Source organism: Lagenorhynchus albirostris, chromosome 13 (assembly GCF_949774975.1).
Source record: "Lagenorhynchus albirostris chromosome 13, mLagAlb1.1, whole genome shotgun sequence".
Taxonomy (NCBI): Eukaryota; Metazoa; Chordata; class Mammalia; order Artiodactyla; family Delphinidae; genus Lagenorhynchus; species Lagenorhynchus albirostris.
In genome coordinates this window covers 58,873,140-58,888,880 of record NC_083107.1, presented here as the reverse complement: position 1 = coordinate 58,888,880, position 15,741 = coordinate 58,873,140, and positions in this window count along the sequence as shown.

The window sequence follows — 15,741 nt, the reverse complement described above, 5'->3', positions numbered from 1 at the left end:
ATTAAAGAAAAGAAAACAAAAGCAAAATGGAGACACATGTCCCTTTGCTGACCACATCCAGAATTCCAGCTCTAAAAATCTCCAAAGGGGATTCAGCCAGAGGGCTGGGAGGGAGGAAGGGACCTGGGCTTGATGGGACCAGACAGAGCCTTGTGGAAGTTTCCACCCACTGGCAGAAGTCCCCTGTATCCATCACTTTTTGGCATCTGTAAGCATATGTCTTTTTGAATTATGGTTTTCTCTGGGTATATGCCCAGTAGTGGGATTGCTGGGTCATATGGTAATTCTATTTTTAGTTTTTTATTTTATTTATTTATTTATTTTTTGCGGTACGCGGGCCTCTCACTGTTGTGGCCTCTCCCGTTGCGAAGCACAGGCTCCAGACACACAGGCTCAGCAGCCATGGCTCACGGGCCCAGCCGCTCCATGGCATGTGGGATCTTCCCGGACCGGGGCACAAACCCGCGTCCCCTGCATCGGCAGGTGGACTCTCAACCACTGCGCCACCAGGGAAGCCTATTTTTAGTTTTTTAAAGGAACCTCCATACTGTTCTCCATAGTGGCTGTATCAATTTACATTCCCACCAACAGTGCAAGAGGGTTCCCTTTTCTCCACACCCTCTCCAGCATTTGTTGTTTGTAGATTTTCTGATGATGCCCATTCTAACTGGTGTGAGGTGATACCTCACTGTAGTTTTGATTTGCATTTCTCTAATTATTAGTGATGTTGAGCAGCTTTTCATGTCCTTCTTGGCCATCTGTATGTCTTCTTTGGAGAAATGTCCATTTAGGTCTTCTGCCCATTTTTTTTTTCTGCCCATTTTTTGATTCGGTTGTTTGTTTTTTTAATACTGAGCTGCATGAGCTGTTTATATATTTTGGAGATTAATCCTTTGTCCGTTGATTCGTTTGCAAATATTTTCTCCCACTCTGAGGGCTGCCTTTTCGTCTTGTTTGTAGTTTCCTTTGCTTTGCAAAAGCTTTTAAGTTTCATTAGGTCCCATTTATTTATTTTTGTTTTTATTTCCATTACTCTAGGAGGTGGATCACAAAAGATCTTGCTGTGATTTATGTCAAAGAGTGTTCTTCCTATGTTTTCCTCTAAGAGTTTTATAGTGTCCGGTCTTACATTTAGGTCTCTAATCCATTTTGAGTTTATTTTTTGTGTATGGTGTTAGGGAGTGTTCTCATTTCATTCTTTTACATGTAGCTGTCCAGTTTTCCCAGCACCATTTACTGAAGAGACTGCCTTTTCTCCATTGTATATCCTTGCCTCTTTTGTCATAGATTAGTTGACCATAGGTGTGTGGGTTTATCTCTGGGCTTTCTATCCTGTTCCGTCGATCTATATTTCTGTTTTTGTGCCAGTACCATATTGTCTTGATTACTGTAGCTTTGTAATATAGTCTGAAGTCAGGGAGTCTGATTGCTCCAGCTCCGGTTTTTTCCCTCAAGACTGCTTTGGCTATTCGGGGTCTTTTGTGTCTCCATACAAATTTAAGATTTTTTGTTCTACTTCTGTAAAAAATGCCAATGGTAACTTGATAGGGATTGCATTGAATCTGTAGATTGTTTTGGGTAGTACAGTCATTTTCACAATACTGATTCTTCCAATCCAAGAACATGGTATATCTCTCCATCTGCTTGTCTCATCTTTGATTTCTTTCATCAGTGTCTTACAGTTTTCTGAGTACAGGTCTTTTACCTCCTTAGGTAGGTTTATTCCTAGGTATTTTATTCTTTTTGTTGCAATGGTGAATGGGATTGTTTCCTTAATTTCTCTTTCTGATCTTTCATTGTTAGTGTATAGGAATGCAAGAGATTTCTGTGCATTAATTTTGTATCCTGCTACTTTACCAAAATCATTGATTAGCTCTGGTAGTTTTCTGGTGGCATCTTTAGGATTCTCTATGTAGAGTATCATGTTATCTGCAAACAGTGACAGTTTTACTTCTTCTTTTCCAGCATGTATTTCTTTTTCTTCTCTGATTGCTGTGGCTAGGACTTCCAAAACTATGCTGAATAATACTGGCAAGAGTGGACATCCTTGTCTTGTTCCTGATCTTAGAGGAAATGGTTTCAGTTTTTCACCATTGAAAATGATGTTTGCTGGGCGTTTGTCATAGATGGCCTTTATTATGTTGAGGTAGGTTCCCTCTATGCCCACTTTCTGGAGAGTTTTTATCAAAAATGGGTGTTGAATTTTGTCAAAAGCTTTTTCTGAATCTATTGAGATGATCATATGGGTTTTCTTCTTCAATTTGTTAATATGGTATATCACACTGATTGATTTGTGTATACTGAAGACTCCTTGCATCCCTGGAATAAATCCCACTTGATCATAGTGTATGATCCTTTTAATGTGTTGTTGGATTCTGTTTGCTAGTATTTTGTTGAGGATTTTTGCATCTATATTCATCAGTGATATTGGTGTGTAATTTTCTTTTTTTGTAGTATCTTTGTCTGGTTTTGGTATCAGGGTGATGGTGGCCTCATAGAATGAGTTTGGGGGTGTTCCTTCCTCCACAATTTTTTGGACGAGTTTGAGAAGGATGGGTGTTAGCTCTTGTATAAATGTGTGATAGAATTCACCTGTGAAGCCATCTGGTCCTGGACTTTGTCTGTCGGAAGATTTTTAATCACAGTTTCAATTTAATTACTTGTGATTGGTCTGTTCATATTTTCTATTTCTTCCTGGTTCAGTCTTGGAAAGTTATACCTTTCTAAGAATTTGTCCATTTCTTCCAGGTTGTCCATTTTATTGGCATGGAGTTGCTTGTAGTAGTCTCTTATGATGTTTTGTATTTCTGCGGTATCCGTTGTAACTTCTCCTTTTTCATTTCTAATTTTATTGATTTGAGTCCTCTCCCTCTTTTCCTTGATGAGTCTGGCTAAAGGTTTATCAATTTTGTTTATCTTCTCAAAGAACCAGCTTTTAGTTTTGTTGACCTTTGCTATTGTTTTCTTTGTTTCTATTCCATTTATTTCTGCTCTGATCTTTATGATTACGTTCCGTCTACTAACTTTGCATTTTGTTTGTTCTCCTTTCTCTAGTTCCTTTAAGTGTGAGGTTAGATGATTTATTTGAGATTTTTCTCGTTTCTTGAGGTAGGATTGTATTGTTATAAACTTCCCTCTTAGAACTGATTTTGCTGCATCCCATAGGTTTTGGATCATCGTGTTTTCATTGTCATTTGTCTCTAGGTATTTTCTGATTTCCTCTTTGATTTCTTCAGTGATCTCTTGGTTATTTAGTAACGTATTATTTAGCCTCCATGTGTTTGTGTTTTTTACGTTTTTTTCCCTCTAACTGACTTCTAATCTCATAGCGCTGTGGTCGGAAAAGATGCTTGATATGATTTCAATTTTCTTAAATTTACCGAGGCTTGATTTCTGACCCAAGATGTGATCTTTCCTGGAGAATGTTCCATGTACACTTGAGAAGAAAGTGTAATCTGCTATTTTCGGATGGATTGTCCTATAAATATCAAATTAATCTATCTTTTCTATTGTGTCATTTAAAGCTTGTGTTTCCTTATTAATTTTCTGTCTGGATGATCTGTCCATTGGTGTAAGTGAGGTGTTAAAGTCCCCCACTGTTTTTGTGTTACTGTCAATTTCCTCTTTTATAGCTGTTAGCAGTTGCCTTATGTATTGAGGTGCTCCTATGTTGGGTGCATGTATATTTATAATTGTTATATCTTCTTCTTGGATTGATCCCTTGATCATTATGTAGTGTCCTTCCTTGTCTCTTACATCATTCTTTATTTTAAAGTCTATTTTATCTGATATGAGTATTGCTGCTTCAGCTTTCTTTTGATTTCCATTTCCATGGAATATCTTTTTCTATCTCCTCACTTTCTGTCTGTATGTGTCCCTAGGTCTGAAGTGGGTCTCTTGTAGACAGCATATATACGGGTCTTGTTTTTGTATCCATTCAGCGAGCCTGTGTGTTTTGGCTGGAGCATTTAATCCATTCATGTTTAAGGTAATTATCAATATGTATGTTCCTATTACCATTTTCTTAATTGTTATGGGTTTGTTTTTGTAGGTCTTTTTCTTCTCTTCTGTTTCCCACTTAGAGAAGTTCCTTTAGCATTTGTTGTAGAGCTGGTTTGGTGGTGCTGAATTCTCTTAGCTTTTGCTTTTGTCTGTAAAGCTTTTGATTTCTCCCTTGAACCTGAATGAGATTCTTGCTGGGTAGAGTATTCTTGGTTGTAGGTTCTTCCCTTTCATCATTTTAAATATATCATGCCACTCCCTTCTGGTTTATAGAGTTTCTGCTGAGAAATCAACTGTTAACCTTATGGGAGTTCCCTTGTATGTTATTTGTCGTTTTTCCCTTGTTGCTTTCAATAATTTTTCTTTGTCTTTAATTTTTGTCAATTTGATTACTATGTGTCTTGGCGTGTTTTTCCTTGGGTTTATCCTGTATGGGACTCTCTGCGCTTCCTGGACTTGGGTGGCTATTTCCTTTTGCATGTTAGGGAAGTTTTCGACTATAATTTCTTCAAATATTTTCTCAGGTCCTTTCTCTCTCTCTTCTACTTCTGGGACCACTATAATGTGAATGTTGTTGTGTTTAATGTTGTCCCAGAGGTCTCTTAGGCTGTCTTCATTTTTTTCATTCCTTTTTCTTTATTCTGTTCCATGGCAGTGAATTCCACCATTCTGTCTTCCAGGTCACTTATCTTCTTCTGCCTCAGTTATTCTGCTATTGATTCCTTCTAGTGTATTTTTCATTTCAGTTATTGTATTGTTCATCTCTATTTGTTTGTTCTTTAATTCTTCTTGTTTGTTCTTTAATTCTTCTATGTCTTTGTTTAACATTTCTTGCACCTTCTTGATCTTTGCCTCCATTCTTTTTCCGAGGTCCTGGATCATCTTCACTATCATTATTCTGAATTCTTTTTCTGGAAGGTTGCCTATCTCCACTTCATTTAGTTGTTTTTCTGGGGTTTTATATTGTTCCTTCATCTCGTACAAAGTCCACTGCCTTTTCATTCTATCTTTCTGTGAATGTGGTTTTCCTTCCAAAGGCTGCAGAATTGTAGCTCTTCTTGCTTCTGTTGTCTGCCCTCTGGTGGATGAGGTTATCTAAGAGGATTGTGCTAGCTTCCTGATGGGAGGGACTGGGGTGGGTAGAGCTGGGTGTTGCTCTGGTGGGAAGAGCTCAGTAAAACTTTAATCCACTTGTCTGCTGATGGGTGGGGCTGGGTTCCCTCCCTGTTGCCTCTCACTGTTGTGGCCTCTCCCGTTGCAGACCACAGGCTCCGGACGTGCAGGCTCAGCGGCCATGGCTCACGGGCCTAGCCGCTCTGCGGCATGTGGGATCTTCCCGGACTGGGGCACGAACCTGCGTCCCCTGCATCAGCAGGTGGACTCTCAACCTCTGCGCCACCAGGGAAGCCCCGTATGGCCTCTTTTGATGAAAAGGAACTTTACATTTTAATGAATCTTCATATCATGAACATACCTTATCTATCTATCAAAGAATACCTAAATCAGTGAAGTTTTATAATTTTCTTCATAAAGATATGCATATATTTCATTAGATTTATTTCTGGTCCCTTACAGCTTTTGTTTCTCTTATAAATGTAAGCTTTAAAAGTTTTTGTTTCCTAACTGTGACATAAAAATGCAAATTGATTTTTGTATAATGAGCTTCTACGTAGCAACTTTGATGCCTTCTTTTAGAAATTGAGGCTCTTTTTCACACATCTCTAGAAAATCTGGATCCTTCTGTACCCGAGGAAAATCCATCAGCAGGGTACCCAAGCAGTCCAAGTAGGAGGAAAGGCCATTTGCTGAGTCCCCTGGCTAAACAGCAATGCCCCCTTCTGGAGACCTGCCAGTAAGACAGAACTCTCCGGAGATAGCTGCTGTGCTTGTTTAGATCCAACAAGGATCTGGACAGAGTGGCCTAGCTTGAGGTCAGCATTACTGTTACAGAACAGAATGATCCCCAGGCAAGAGGCCCAGCACCAACTGGGTTAGACAGGGGGCTGTGTGGGTGACCTGATTAGAGGATGGCGTTTCTTGATTCGCCACATCCAGTCTGTCCTTCCACTCTCCCTACTTGGAAAGGCCTTGGGGACATCAGAAAGCAGGCCAGGAGGAGGAGGCAGCACTGCGTCAAGAAAGGGAGTTAGAGTGAAGCCTGCCCCTGCCGACCCTTCACTGCCAACTCAGCTCCCACGATGCTCCCCAGCTAGGTTCCTCGTGAAGTGTCCGCTTGGCCCGACTGCTGGAGGTCAGTTGGGCAGCTTCGAGAGCTTTGTATGAGGCCAGGAAGATGTGTTCTATGGACCTTTGGCTTTGGGGTCATCCTAAGTAGATACTGGAGAAAGAGAGAGAGAGGATGAAGAAGTGATGCCCATTTGGTAGACACAGGCCTCTCACCAGCTCTTAGCTGTCTCCATGAAACAGTCCTGAGGCAACGCGTCTTCCAGAGGTCCCACTGTCTCTTCTCTCATTTCTCCATGGCCTGATGACTTAATGCAAAGGCCTAGGTTTTAGTTCCATATCCATCTGCAACCAAAGCGTGAGCCAGTGGGACACAGTGAACAATGAATGTGCGGAGTCAGACAGACCTGAGTTCCAATCCCCGAGGGATCCCAGGTATGCCACAGTCGACTCTTCTGAGCTCTGGTTTCTCCCTCTGTTTAAGGGAGAAGAAAGTACCTTCCTTGTAGGGTTGCTGGGATAATTAAATTGAATTACAAACATCACTGCAGAGCAGATGCCTGATAAAAGCTGTTTGCTTCCTTGCAAGGTTTGTGGGGAAATCGCTGAATCACTTCTCCAGTTTAAGGGGGTGTCGGGTACTTGCCAATCTCACCTCTCCTCCAAGGAACCAAGAAACATGAGTTCTGGTTCAGCTTTATGACAACCCCGTGAGGTAGACAGAGAAGGTATTATGGCCACGCTGCAAATGAAGAAACCGAGGTTCAGAGAAGCAATGTGACTCCCGAAATCAAAGGCAGGACATGGCAGAGCCGAGATAAGAAGCCAAGTCCTTCCTGGAGCCTTTGCTGCCCGGGCCCCACCCAGTCACCTCCCTTCCCCTGTCCTGGCGACCCACTCCCAGACCTCAGGTAACCCCATGGTTTTTAGCTCCAGGGCATCTTTTTCAGATGACAAGTTAAGTATTTCAACTGCCAGGAGCAACAGTTCACGGACTCACAGGACCCTTCCAGTCTCTGGTGTTTTCCTGTGAACAAGAATGGACTGAAAGGCTGTTGTTTTTCTTGCTCCTGCATTTCATAAGAACTGCTATTCTGTGTAACGCCCATAAGCTGGAAAGTGCAATCAGGCAAAGGTAGAGGGGAAAGAAAGGTTAATGGGAAGAAACAAGGGGCAAGAGAGGCTATTTATAGGAATCAGCAAATCATTATTTACACAAAAAAATGATTGTTCTTATTATATATTGCCTTTATTATAATGATCTATGCATTTGTAAGGCTTCCTCCATTTGTAAGGTTCTGGAGGAGAAAGTGTGTGTGTCTGTGTGTGTGTGTATGTACGTGCACTCACGCCTGTCAGTCTGTCTGTGGCTGTATTTAATCTTCTGCAGCACCTGACCTGGTATCTAACACATAAACAACAAACCTATAGAAGGAAGGAATGGGTAGCCCATCTTCCCAGAAACGCCTTCTCCTCTGGCTTTTGGTTATGTCTGACATTCGCATCATGAGGGTCTCCACCTCTTGGTGACTGTTCCCTTTTACTAGGTTAAGTACTAACTAGGTCTTACTCACTGTCTACAGAGCAGAGCAGAATACCATGGGAAGGGCCCTCTGACGAATTAAATGGGGGGAAAAGCTGACCCATGGAATGTGGTCTTTCGTGTGATGGGCACTTGCTCCTGGGACGTGGAGCATGTCTCTGGCCTTTGTAGGAGGATAAGGAATTGCTCCACAAGGAGGATCCCTGAGAAGGCAAGTGTGCTCACACTATCATCTATCAGGACCAGTTTGATCTGGGTCTGCTCCGCATTGCAGCCTGGGCCACCAGGCAGAGCAAAACTAAAGGGCTGCTGTACGGGTCAGGCTGATGACCCTGGTCTCACTCCTTTAGTCTCCATCAAAATCGGGCTGGACTACTAAGGACCTCTGTGGAGCCCGAAACAGACCAGCCAAGAGGCTACTGATGTATTTTTTTCTCATTTGTTTCTTTCCTTTATCATCTGATCATTGGTTTATTCAGTCTCTCATTCACTAACATATTTATCTTTGCCTGTTACAAAATGGATTTAAGGTGAAACCAATTTATCCAAAAGATGACATTTTCAAGTTAATTCACATCTATCATCAATGGCATTCAATAATTTAACTCAACAAATAATTATTAAATGCCAACTCTAATAGCAGTGAGACAATGTCAGTGAAAAGATGAAGATTGGCCGCACCCAAACGTACCTTCTAGTCTAGGTTCAGCGGTGGACAGGTAAACAGACAATTACAAGACAACTGCATGTCAACTCTTTTATAATTCCAATGATCATGGCTAAACAGTCTCTCTTACTATCAGTCAGTCCCAACTGTCACAAAAATTAGTGTTCCTAGCGGTTTATATTTTATGTACTCTAATGACATCTCACTAGTTGTCATATCATTCCTCAGCAACCAAAAATTGCTCCCAGATTAAGGCTGATGCAGCAGCAGCCCCCTGTCCCCCACCTCCAGCCTTTGCTGCCTAACAGCCTACTGGTCCTACCCAGGCAGGGGCCGTTGTGATGGAGTTCTCTCCTTATAAATAGAAGAACTTACAAAGAAAATATCAACGAGAATGAACATTAAAGCAATGAATGTTAAAGACAATTTTAAATGCAACTTGCAAACTACAAGTAAGCATGGGGAAGCAGCTACATTTGCAGAGGCTCCACTCACGGTCTAGTTCTATTTAGCTCAGATGAAGAAACGGCAGCTTGGGCTTCCCTGGTGGCGCAGTGGTTGAGAATCCACCTGCCAATGCAGGGGACACGGGCTCGATCCCTGGTCCGGGAAGATCCCACATGCCACGGAGCAACTAAGCCCGTGCGCCACAACTACTGAGCCCGCGCACCTAGAGGCCGTGCACCGCAGCAAGAGAAGCCACCGCAACGAGAAGCCCGCATGCAGCAACGAAGACCCAACACAGCCAAAAATAAATAAATAAAAAAAATAAATTTATTTTTAAAAAAGAAGAAGAAAAGAAAAGAAATGGCAGCTTGACCACTGGCTCCAGGTCACCCCACAAGTAAGTGAAAAACCAAGACCCAGGAGCCAGTCTTCACCTCCCCAGTCAGAGATTCAGGGTCATGGCCAGTATGTGTACCTTGAGCTTTAACCTTTTTCTGAATGTGTTTTAATTTATTCTCTCATTTTATCTCCTCAAGATGTCACATTTGGCAAATGGAGGGAAATCAGGCCAAAGAAAGATAGATGACTTCCCTGTGGTCATTCACATTATTGTCTGGGTTGTAATGGAATCCTAGGACCCAAGTTTCCCAGCACCTGGTTTTAACAGTGAATAGAGCACTTGCTGTACCTTTTGAGAACAGAGGTACGTAAGGAGCCTGGTACTTTATGAGAAAGCCCCGGCATGCCAAGAGTTACTATCATTACACATTTTAGCTTGAAGTGAAGCAAAGTCTCTGGTCTGGGCTGAGGGCCAATCTACTCTTTAATGCAATGGAATGATCTAGCACAGTAGTTCTCACAGTGTGGTTCCGGGACCCCCCCAACATCAGCGTCACCTGGGGATTTATTAGAAGTGCAACCTCACCGGAAACCAACTGGGTCAGACACTCTAGGAAAGGAGCCCACGGTCTATGTTTTAACAAGCCTTTGGGGGGATTCTGATGCGTGCTCAAGTTTGAAGACATCTGCTCTAGAGCAGTGTTCTCCAATTTTGGTCCTGGGACCACTGGCTTCAGGATCTCCAAAGGGAGCTTCTAGAATAGGTGCAAGAAAATGAGAGAACCAACCAAGGTTTACTCCTTCCAGCATTTCCCAAAGAGTCTAATCTTAAGTATTACTGGGGACCTCATAAAAAGGCCAATGTCCTGACCCCTGTTCCAGGGGATTCAGAATCAGAGTGGGAGGGAAGAGTCAAAACAGCGGGGCTCATATTCAGATGTCCCTTGTGGGGTGTGGCCCACTCATCCAACCCCACTTGAGAATTACTGCTCTGGGCTCCAGCAACCACTGGTTTACTCATAATACCCACCTCAGCCCAAGACCGTCAACATCTAAGACGGACCTGACACTGGTTCTCCATTCAGAAAATAAATACTATTCAAAACCTTGGTTTTTTTAGCCTGAGAAAGTACAAAAAAAGTTAAATGCAAATTTCTCTGATCATTTTTCGGGGTTAATTATGGATGGATCAGGCAAAGAGCGGCCCATAGAGACCCCTGAAAACAAAGCATTCAGTCAGGATGGAGAAAAGACTGTCAACAAACTAAGAAAGAAGAGGGAGACTAAGTGGGGGAGAGGGGCAAGAAGACAATGGGGGAGGGGCAGAGAAGCTGAGATTTCATGAAAAACGAATAAAGGATGATTCTGGTCCATTAAACTCATGGAAGGGAGCCCTGGTTGGTGGTTAAACATGTGGCTGTGTTTTGAGGTTGTTTAGTTTAAACACCAGTTCTTTTTCTTTCTAACCAGCAGTTGACTCAACCTTTTTAAGCCTCAGTTTCCCAGTCTATAAATAGGCTAATAACAGTGCCTCTCTTGAAGGGTTATAAGTAGCAAATGCAATGAGGTAGTTGGTATTTACCAGGCTTCATCAGCTGGTATGGCCACACTGATAGCAAGAAGCACTGAGCCAGTGTGAACCATTATGATTCTGACACCTCTCTTGGAGAAATCTTTTCCAATCTAAAATCTAATTTATCACGTGTTAGTCAAGAGAAAGGCTGTACCCTTGTAGACCATCCCTGTGATAAGTCCTCTTCTTGATTTACTTTAAAACCAGACCACACAGCAATAAAAGATGTTTATCCGGCTCTTCTTTCCCACTGATGAATGAGGAGAGGCCGATCAGACAAGGAGCCTACTCCTGGGACGGTGGGGCCCAGCAGCCCTCAGGACACAGTGGGTGTCTGAGCCTCCCATTTTGCTCAGCTTAATCCGAGGTGCACCTTCTGTTTGCAGCTCAGCTGGGCTAAGCAGGTACTTCTCTTGCTGTTCTTAAGACTGAGTCCCTCTTCCTCACCTCAACTCACTACTCCAGACAAAACAAGGCAACTTGATTAGAAAAGAGACAAGGTTGACAAGAATTGTATTTTCTCTGGGAGATTTCCTGCAAAGGGGTGGGCTGGTGCCCCGAGCTACAGGAGGTTAACAGACTACCGTCTGGTTAATGGGTTACTCTCTACCCGTGGTTCTCAGGCTTGAGTGTGCATCACAGCGCCCTGGAGGGCTCGTTCTAACACTGATGGCTGCACCCCACCCCCAGAATTTCTAATTTCGGAGTACTAGGGTGGGGCCTGAGAATTTGTCTTTCTAACAAATTCCCAGGAGATGGTGGTGATGCTGCCAGCTCCTAGACCATACTCTGAAGACCACTACTCTACATTTTGAAGAAAGAAACTACAACTTATCGGAAAACATACACTATCATCGAAAAGTCAAATGAAAGGATACTCTTCCTCAGTGGCTAATTATAATGCGGGCTGGAGGGAAGCATAAAATAATATCACTAAATAGGCATCAGATTATCTTTGTATGTCGTACTTAATCATAGCAGTGGTCCCAACCACCAAGCACAGTATTCAGCTGATTGCTTACGAGGACGATGGCTGTCTCATGATTTCGTTTTTAATTTATGAAGAACTTTAGTATCCAGTATCCTTTGAGATCGCTTGAATGACCCACTGGCCCAAAAGCGTCTCCCACTTTGTGAAAAATTTCCAACATCAGAATCACTAAGTCCATGGTGTGTCTCGACCTACACAGGAGTACCTTCTGGTCTTCTCTCATTTGGCTTGGGAACGTTAATTAAATGAGTTGAACACTCTGGTACATTGATAGTGAGAAGCAATGAAGTTCTATGGGTAGGACCAGCCCCAGGGGACAATGAGATGGGAGGAGGGGGCAGCCTGAAGACTTGGCTATGAGGGCGGCTGCCCAAGGACAAAGGAGGAAGGCAGACACTGAAATAAGGTTACGAGGAGCTAGTGGGTACCTGCTTTTGTACACAGCCATCTTGATTATCAAAGGGGTTACAAGATGTGAAGGAGAGGAGTAAAGGTGAGGGGAAAAACAGTTCCTGACTGCTCCGGAGGGAAATCAAAGGAACATTAATAACTTGGCTCCTGACCACTACGTGTGGCCTGTTTAATTCACAAGACCCAACTCTCCCTCGCGTACTGTCCCAGTTCTCATCCCGAACCCAGGAAGGCAATGCTTTCTGTACAGGCCATTCTACAGGGAGGCTGGGTCACTTATTTCTGGGAGGATGCGGTACAGGTCCACAGAGGGAGAGAGCACAACCTCAGACAGAAATATGTACCCTGACATTTGAGATGCCTCTTGCTAATTCCCTTGGAGACCGGTGTCAGGTAACTGAGGACAAGATTGTAAACACAGGCACCTCTGTCTGCTCCTGTACTGTGACCTGTGTCCAGGACACGCTCTCCCAGGGGTAGCCTCATCGGGCCTAGAAGCCAGTTCTTGGTATAGAAATTTTGCCTGGAAAGGAATATTTTCATTGTGCAGGCTCAAAAGAGGCTTCTGGGTGAGTTCAGTGTCTCGGTGGACGGCAATGCACTCAAAAGAGCGGGGGCTGATTAAAGTGTCGGAAAACAGGATGGATTAGGTTAGGGGACTCAAAACACAGACGGCTGAGGGCTTTTGAACATAGCAAAGAAACTACTATTCGTAACATCCTGCCCATGAGCTCTGCCTGTGTTGTTCAGTCTTTACCACAACCAGGCAAAGGTGCAGAAAGAGGCTCAGAGCTAAGTCACTGCCTGAGGTCACTCAGCTGGTAGTGACAGAGCCAGGGCTGCATCCGACTTGAGACCCACGCTCTGTTCATCCCATCATGTGGCCCTCTAAGGGGGAACACAGTAGAGTCTGTAAATAAGGAAAAAAGGTGGTACTCAGGTATTCTCCATTTCTGCAACATAAGAGCGTTAGGTTACACATAAGTCGGATTGTTTAAAACTGAAATGGATTATCTCAGGAAGTTACAGAAATCCCTTTGGGAGTACTGCGCTGCCCTGAATGGGGAGAACGCGTGCTGAAGGGCACCCTTGGCAATCGAGGAGCAGCCCAGAGGAAGAGGCATGGGTGTAGGGTCTGGACGAGGTTCCAGCGAGTCACAGGGGAGGGTGAGCCACAGAAGCCTCCCACCCCCACCAAACACACACACACACACACACACACACACACACACACACACACACACACACACACGATCAAAAAGATTAGCTGAAAATGTGGGGCCTTTTTGCACACTAAGTCTCAAAGGAATGAGGCCGTGATGCAGGACAGGCGGCTGTTTTAGGCTGTTAGACTTGCCTGCGCCTCCTCCCTGACTGCATCCCCAACAGAAATGCCATCGCTTATTCTGACACTTGGAGGAGGAGGAGGAAGATTTGTGCCCAGAGTCCTTTTAAGCAGAAGCTGATCTGAGCCTGGGTGGTTGCCCTCTACAGGCCCTGCCAGGCAGCTGTCGTGTGCTCATCCGTGGAGGGTTGGCTAGGTCCTGGCACAGACCCAAGGGTCCGCACACCATGGGTGCCAGCCAAGAATGGAATAAGGAGGAGCAAAATCAAATGCAAACCTTGACAGTCCCTTTGCCCGTGGACATCTGCAAGCTTCAGCACCTGCGAGCAGCTCACCACCAGCAACGAGCTCCTTGCGGAGGGGTTCTGTGAGTAACTGGATCCTCTGAGAGGCTCCCAGTCCCTAGAGACTGAAGACAGCTCACCTCGTGTCAGGAGCAGAGAGCTGTGCCCCCAACACAGTGCACAGTGTCAGATGTTCAAGGCAGACCCTCTGACCAGCCCTGCCTTCCGGGTCCCCCGAATGCCCTTAAGAGCCCCCATTCACCTCTGCTCACAGTTTGGTCCTAACCTCCATGTGTCTGTTTCCTCCCTGTCAGTCTAAATCCTATTCATCCTTCAAGAACTAACTGGAGGGACTTCCCTGGTGGCACAGTGGTTAAGAATCCGTCTGCCAGTGCAGGGGACATGGGTTCAAGCCCTGGTCTGGGAAGATCCCACATGCCGCAGAGCAACTAAGCCCATGAGCCACAACTACTGAGCCTGTGCTCTAGAGCCTGCGAGCCACAACTACTGAGCCCACGTGCCACAGCTACTGAAGCCCGCAGGCCTAGAGCCTGTGCTCCACAACAAGAGAAGCCACTGCAGTGAGAAGCCCACGCACCACAACGAAGAGTAGCCCCGGCTCACCGCAGCTGGAGAAAGCCCGCGCACAGCAACAAAGACCCAATGCAGCCAAAAATAAAATAAATAAATTTATATTAAAAAAAACTAACTGAAAAAAAAATTAAAAAAAAAAAACCTAATTGGAAGATACTTCCTCCTTGAAGCCTCCAGGGCCACCCCTGCCTATGGAGATCTCTCCCTCCTGTGAATTCTTCATCCTCTGTCTATACCACTTATTCAACTTTTTCCATGGCCCCTACTCCCATCAAGGTGCACTGACTTGCCTTTTACATATGTCTGTCTAGATGATTAAGCTTTTTCTAAAAATTTCTCCAGCACATAGCACGGTTCAGAGTGCACAGGAGACACGCAAATACTTGTTTGGCTGCCTAAGTATGAACTAAGTATGGACAAACTTCTTCCAAAAAAAATTTTTATTGGGCCTGCGTTATATCCTCTCAGAAATAAATATCCCAGACTTCTGAGGTGTATAACATAGAAAGATGTTCTTGCAAATACAGGAGAATAGAATAAGGCCTATCTATTCATGTAGAGAAAAAATAGAAAATAGAGAATACTTACAATCCTACCATCCAGAATCAACCACTACATATAAATATGTTTGGAACAATATATCCTAACACTTAAACAGTGGTTATATATATATATTATATATAATATATATAATAGCTCTTTTGAGATATAATTCACATACCATACAATTGGACACCCATAGGGGAAAAGATAAAATTGGATCCATTTCTCACACTAAACATCAGGATAATTCTAAATGGGTCAAAGCTCTAAATGTAAAAATGAAACCATACAAATAATAGAAAAAAATTGGGTGAAATATTTTATAACTTAAGAGAGGCGAAATCCAGAAGTAATAAGAGAAAAGATTAATAAATTTGGCTCCATGGCATTTTTTTAAGTCCTAAGTAAAATCAAAAGGCAAATGAAACCTGGGAGAAATTACTGCAAATTATCAATATATCATAGACAAAGGGCTAATATCCTTAACAATTAAAGACTCTGAAGAAAAAGCCCAATAACTTGATTTTAAAAATGAGATATGGGGCTTCCCTGGTGGCGCAGTGGTTGAGAGTCTGCCTGCCGATGCTGGGGGCGCGGGTTTGTGCCCCGGTGCGGGAGGATCCCGTGTGCCGCGGAGCAGCTGGGCCCGTGGGCCGTGGCCGCTGGGCCTGCGCGTCCGGAGCCTGTGCTCCGCAGCGGGAGAGGCTACGGCAGTGAGAGGCCCGCGTGCCGCAAAAAAAAAAGAGAGATATGAATAGGCATTTCACAGAAAAAGAAAAGCAAACGAAATCAATGAAAATACTTCCCCATTGCTCATA